Raw genomic sequence first — 6000 nt, forward strand, 5'->3', positions numbered from 1 at the left:
GCTGTCAGTTTAAGAAATCTGTTTTTTTCTTCTCTAGCTGCTTTTACAATTTTTCTCTGTATCTTTGGTTTTCTGCTGTTTCACTATGATGGATCCAGGTGTGAATTTCCTATTGACCAGGAGTTCTAAAGTCACATGGATGGGTTTCAGCAGTTGGGGAGGGCTGGGAGGTAGGATCAGACAAGGAGATGCCTACAGCTTGTAGGGGATTGATCTGGGATGCCACATCATTAAGCCTCAGTTGTGTGCTCGCTCTGTAAAAGAGTGTTGATGATATTTACTTTGCATCTCCGTCTTCATTCAGTAAGCATTGATTGAGAACCCACTAGGTGCTAGACCCTTTCCTGGGTAATGGGAACACAAGATGAGTCTCAGCTTTTGAGACTCTTCCAGCAAGAAGGGGAGCAGGTGTGAGAACAGACATATATGATGGTGGGTGCTGCAGCCACAGGTGGCCCAAGGATGGGTCACTTCCACATGGGGTTGGGGGTGTAGGTAATAAAGACTTCCTGGTTCGTGGAGCTTCAACCTCATCTTAAAAGCCACATACATTTCTAGTGGACCATCCATGAAAGAAGGCATTCCTAGGAGAGGGAACAGCAAGGGCTGGGAGGTGGGAAACAGTGTGGCTCATTAGTGTTACCGAATTGTTTCACACTTTGGGGTTGGGAGCCCTTTGGAGGGCTTCTGTTCTAGCCAGTAATCTTTTGGTTGCCAGTGACCATAACACATGGCAGAAACTCACACTGCAAAGGCAGAGAGGGCAGGGGAACAGCCACCACCTCTTGCCCGTGCTTCTCTGGTTCCTTCCACCCATCAGGGATCATGTCTGCCCACCTAGCCTGACTTCACATCTTACATTCCCATCACCTAGAGGGCCGGATTCTCTTTATTCTAGTTAAAGCATTCTGGAGGAGGGTGCTGATTGGCTAGTTTGGAGTAGGTGGCCGTCTTCAGACCAATCAGACATAGTCAGGGCCTGGGTCTTCTTCAACCTTGGTCATTCCTGCTACAGCCCTATGTTGTTTTGATAGCGCAGCTCTCAGGGCAGGGGGCATTGCCTGGGGCCAGTCCTGCAGAAATTCACTACAGCATAAGTGCTGTGGAACTTGACTATTGTTCTGCAGACAGAGGGCCCAGCAAAGGGTTTGTTTGATTTTATATTATTTTTATTTTTAATTGTGATAAAATACACATAATATAGCACTTATCATCTTAACCATTTTTAGGCGTACAGTTCAGTGGCATTAGGTACATTCACATTGTTGTGCAACCCTCACCACCATCCATCTCCAGAACTTTTTCATCTTCCCAAACTGAAACTCTGTCCCCATTAAGCAACTCCCCATTCTCATCTACCCTCGGACCCTGGCAACCACCATTCTACTTTCTGTCTCTGTGAATTTGACTACTCTAGGTACCTCCTATGAGTGAATCATACAGTATTTGTCTTTTCTTCTTTTTAGATGATGTCTCACTCTGTTACCTGGGTTGGAGTGCAGTGGTATGATCTTGGCTCACGGCAATCTCTGCCTTCAAGGCTCAAGCCATCCTCCTGTCTCAGCCTCCCAAGAAGCTGGGACCACAGGTGTGTGTAACCATGCTCGGCTAATTTTTTGTATTTTTTGTTGAGTTGGGGTTTTGCCATGTTGCCCAGGTTAGTCTCAAACTCCTGAGCTCAGACAATCCACTTGCCTTGGCCTCCCAAAGTGCTGGGATACAGGCATGAGCCACTGAGCCTGGCCAGTATTTGTCTTTTTGTGATGCACTTATTTCATTTAGCATAATGTCCTCAAGGTTCGTCTATGTTGGAACATGTGTCAAAATGTCCTTCCTTTTTAAGGATGAATAATATTCCATTGCATGGATGGACCACAGTTTATCCATCATTTGTTGATGAACACCTGGGTTTCTTCCACACTTTAGCTATTGTGAATAACATTGCTATAAATATGGGTGTACAAATATCTCTTTGAGGACCTGTTTTCAATTCTTTTGGATATATACCCATAGTGGAATTTCTGGATCATGTAAAAGAAAATAAAATTTCAAGATCCTCTAAATTTATTATACCAAGGGGAAGGCTCATTCATGTAACTTGTTTGCAATTCTGCTTCTTAGATTATAGATTAAGGCCGGGCATGGTGGAGCACGCCTGTAATCCCAGCACTTTGAAAGGCCGAGGTGGGTGGATCACTTGAGTTCAGGAGTTCGAGACCAGCCTGGCCAACATAGTGAAACCCCGTCTCTACTAAAAATACAAAAAGTAGCTGGGTGTGGTGGTGGGTGCCTGTAATCCCAGCTACTTGGGAGGCTGAGACAAGAGAATTGCTTGAACCCAGGAGGCAGTGGTTGCAGTGAGCTGAGATCACACCACTGCACTCCAGTCTGGGCGACAAAGCGAGACTCTCTCAAAAAAAAAGAAAAAAAAAAAAAGAAAAAAAAGAGATAAACTCTCTTACTCATTGCTCTTGTTTTGTAAATGACTAGGGGAGACCAGAGACCATAACTCTCCCCTTCCAATCACTGATCTTTGTTATAAATTAACTGCCTTTTTTATTGTCCTGTACCTAACTTAGACCAGATAGCAGCCGAGACCCCATGACAGTTATATCTTCAGTGTGGAATGTTAAGTGTACATTTCCCAGAAGAAAAAGACCATCTTGACTAATCAGATCGTTGTAACTATGTATTAAGCCTTACATAAAACGATGGTAAATGTTCTGTTAAGCTTCCCTAAACTTTGTCTGTATGCACGATCCTAAACTTCTACACTTTGGATCTACACTGACTTCCATCCTTTGGAATCTTTGCTTCCTGGACCACTTGTCCTTGAACTTTGCACTTAATAAACTCTTTAAGTGAGATTCTGACCCTTTCGGTTAAGTTGAAAATCACATGTTAGTTCTATTTTCAATTTTTTGAGAAATGGCCTACTGTTTTCCATAGCAGCTGCACCCTCTTACTTTCCTACCAACAGTTCACAAGGGTTCCAATTTCTCCACATCCTTGCTTGATTTATTGATTGTGATTAGTGTGTAATGGATGTGAGGTGGTATCTCATTGTGGTTTCTATTGCATTTCCCTAATGACTAGTGATGTTGAGCATCTTTTCATGTGCTTATTGGTCATTTATATTTCATTTTTGGAGATATGTCTATTCATGTCCTTTGCCTGATTTTTTAATCAGGTTGGTTTTGTTGTTAAGTTGTAGTAAAGAGCTTTAAGTAGGACTGTCACAATTTGACTTATGGTTTTGACAGAGCTGAGCCTGAAACTTTGGCAGGAATCAGGGTGAGGGGGAAGCGGCAGGAACTTGGGGCTGCCAGGACAGACACTGCACACAGTGGGCTCTTCACAAAAGCTGAGCTCACCCAGGCCCTCTTCCTGCTCCGGATCTTGGATGGCCTGAGGAGGAGGACACAAGGGTCACCTCCCTCTTTGGATCCTGGCCTTTTAAGGATCTCAGGGAAGGCTCAGGCAGTCTCCAACAGACCCCGGGGAAATCCAGGGTCCCAGTCCCTCCATGTGTGGTCCAGACGGAGAATGGTTAATGATCCACGCTATAGGACGCCTGCCTGCTATTTGCAGCAGGGGCTGACCATGGGGGTTGGGCTCTAGAAATCCGCAGGAATTTACACAGCGGTGCTGGGCTGTGTAAAGTGGATCCCCCACTGGCTTTTCTGACTGGTAGACAGTTCAAAGACGTGAGCTGGGGAGCCAGAATGCCTGGGTTCAAATCCTATTTTGCCACATACCAGCTGGGCATGTTACATAACTCTCTTGTGCCTCCATTTACTGCTCTGTAAAATGGGAATAATAAGAGCGCCTCCCTTGTGAAGGATTGGGTGAGGATTACATGAGTTAATGTATGCAAAGCGTTAAAATAGTGCCTGTCTCGTAGTAAACGCTATGTAAATGTGGGCTCTTGCTGTTATTTTCACTGAGACCAGGCCCTGTTAGGCTTCCCACCGCGCAGCAGCCTGCAGGCCTTCCGAACCACGTAGAGGTGCGGTTATCCTTGGGACAGGTCCTGCCTCCTGGGGCTGCTCGCGCGGCAGTGCCTGGGGCCCGTTCCCACGGTTGCCGGCAGGGGGCAGCATTGCACCGCGGTTGCTCCTGGGCGGCGCCGGCGGTTGGGCTTGGGAACCGCGCCTCGCGGGGGCCTGAGCCCTCGCTGCGTCCCTCGCGCTGTCACCTGCGGCATCGGCGGGCCAGCCCGTGTAGCCGTCTGCCCAGTAGGGCGGGCACGGGGGCCGGAGACCGCTCTCTCTGTTCAGCCCGGGGTCTCTTGGGACAGGGCGCCCCACCGCCTCTTCCATGAGGCTCTCCAGCCCTCAAGCCCCCTGCGCGCGTGGCTCTTTCTCGGCCCTTCGTGGGGCCTGGAGGCCCTTGACCATCCTTGGTCCGTGCACAATCCCCCCATCTGTGAAATGTGGGCAATTGCGCGGTGGCTCAGGGCGCGGCCCAGGTCAGGCACAGAGTGAGGGTCGGGAGATGTTGGGACAACCCCCACCTCGGCCTTCATTAGGTCGCAGACGGGCTGGGCCTGAGCGGGGCATGCGGGCGCGCGTGGCCTCTGGGGAGGGAGTGTGGCGGAGAGGATGCGCGGGCCATGTGGTCCTGATCTGGGCTTGAGCCCACCCCATGCTTGAATCTGCTCTGGGCCTTTGCTTGTGCTCAGCCTGCTTCCTGGATAGATCCCCTTTCCTCCTTATTCAACCCCCTCGGGCATCTCAGAGTCCGTAAGAGCCTTCCAGGTCTCAGGGCCTGGCATTAGCTTCCCTTCCCTGCCAGTCCCCAAAAACGTCCGGTCCTCGCCTGGGCCTACCCAAGTTTTCCCCTCACCCCCCACCACCAGGCTCTGGGTCCACATTAGGACTTGTGTCTGTCCTGCCCACCATGACCCTTGGCAGGGGATCACGGGGATGGCCCGGCCTCCTGTGAAGGAAGGTCAGCTCCATGATTCCAGATGATTCCAGTCTGGAAATCTCGTGGACTCCAGAAGTTTAGCCTTTGGCTACTCTTCCCCACATTTCCTGGAGAGGCTTGACCACTGGCCCATAGGCCAAGGGGACCCTCCCTTCTATGGTCACAGACCTTCAACAGATGATGGTAGATGCAGGCCGCTACCCTCAGGTGACCCCACAAAGAGCCACACACTGGTGAAAGAACAGTCAGTGTTCCCAGTGAGTAGGAAATACACCCTAAAACAACTTAGAGATGCAATTTTTCATTTATCAAGAATGAAACAAAGAATAACGCTTAGTGTTGCTGAAGGTGCAGAGAAGCAGACACTTTCATGAATTGCCCATGGAAACGTAGACTGGTTTTAAAAACAGCTTTAGAGGGCAATTTTGGAACCATGTATTAGAGACTTAAATGACCCATAACCTTTGACCCAGCAATTCCACTGCTAGGTATTTATTCTACTAAGAAAATAATTGCATAAAAGCTAAAAATGCATGTATAAGTATTTTTTACCGAAGCACTGTTTATAATGGTAAAAATTGGGGAGAATGTTCAATAGCAAATGAATGATTAAATAATGTATGATAGCTCCATGGAATAGAACTGTAATCAGCCATAAAAAAATCACATTTTTGGAAGAGAATTTCATAGCAGAGAGAAATGCTCACATTAAAATGTTCATTCATTCACTAATTAATTGATTAACATTTATTGAATATCTTTGAGACATGCCAGGTATTCTTTTAGGCACTGAGAATACAACTGTAAATAAGATAAATACTATCGCCCTCCTTATTGGGCTTTCCTTCTATAGGCGGAGACAGGCCAGAAAGAAGTGAAAAATAATTTTAGGTAGTAATACTTTTGTCTGTTTCTCTTTCAAAATTATACTTCAATAGAAAAAAGGATGGGAAGAAGAGCATCACAATGTCAACGACGGTTATTTCTGGTTGGTGGTATCAGGTAGGATTTGTGTCAAGTTACGAATAACTGAGAAATTCACTGCAGAAGCTTATAAAGACCAGGGTC

Source organism: Symphalangus syndactylus, chromosome 4 (genome assembly GCF_028878055.3).
Source record: "Symphalangus syndactylus isolate Jambi chromosome 4, NHGRI_mSymSyn1-v2.1_pri, whole genome shotgun sequence".
NCBI classification, from domain to species: Eukaryota; Metazoa; Chordata; class Mammalia; order Primates; family Hylobatidae; genus Symphalangus; species Symphalangus syndactylus.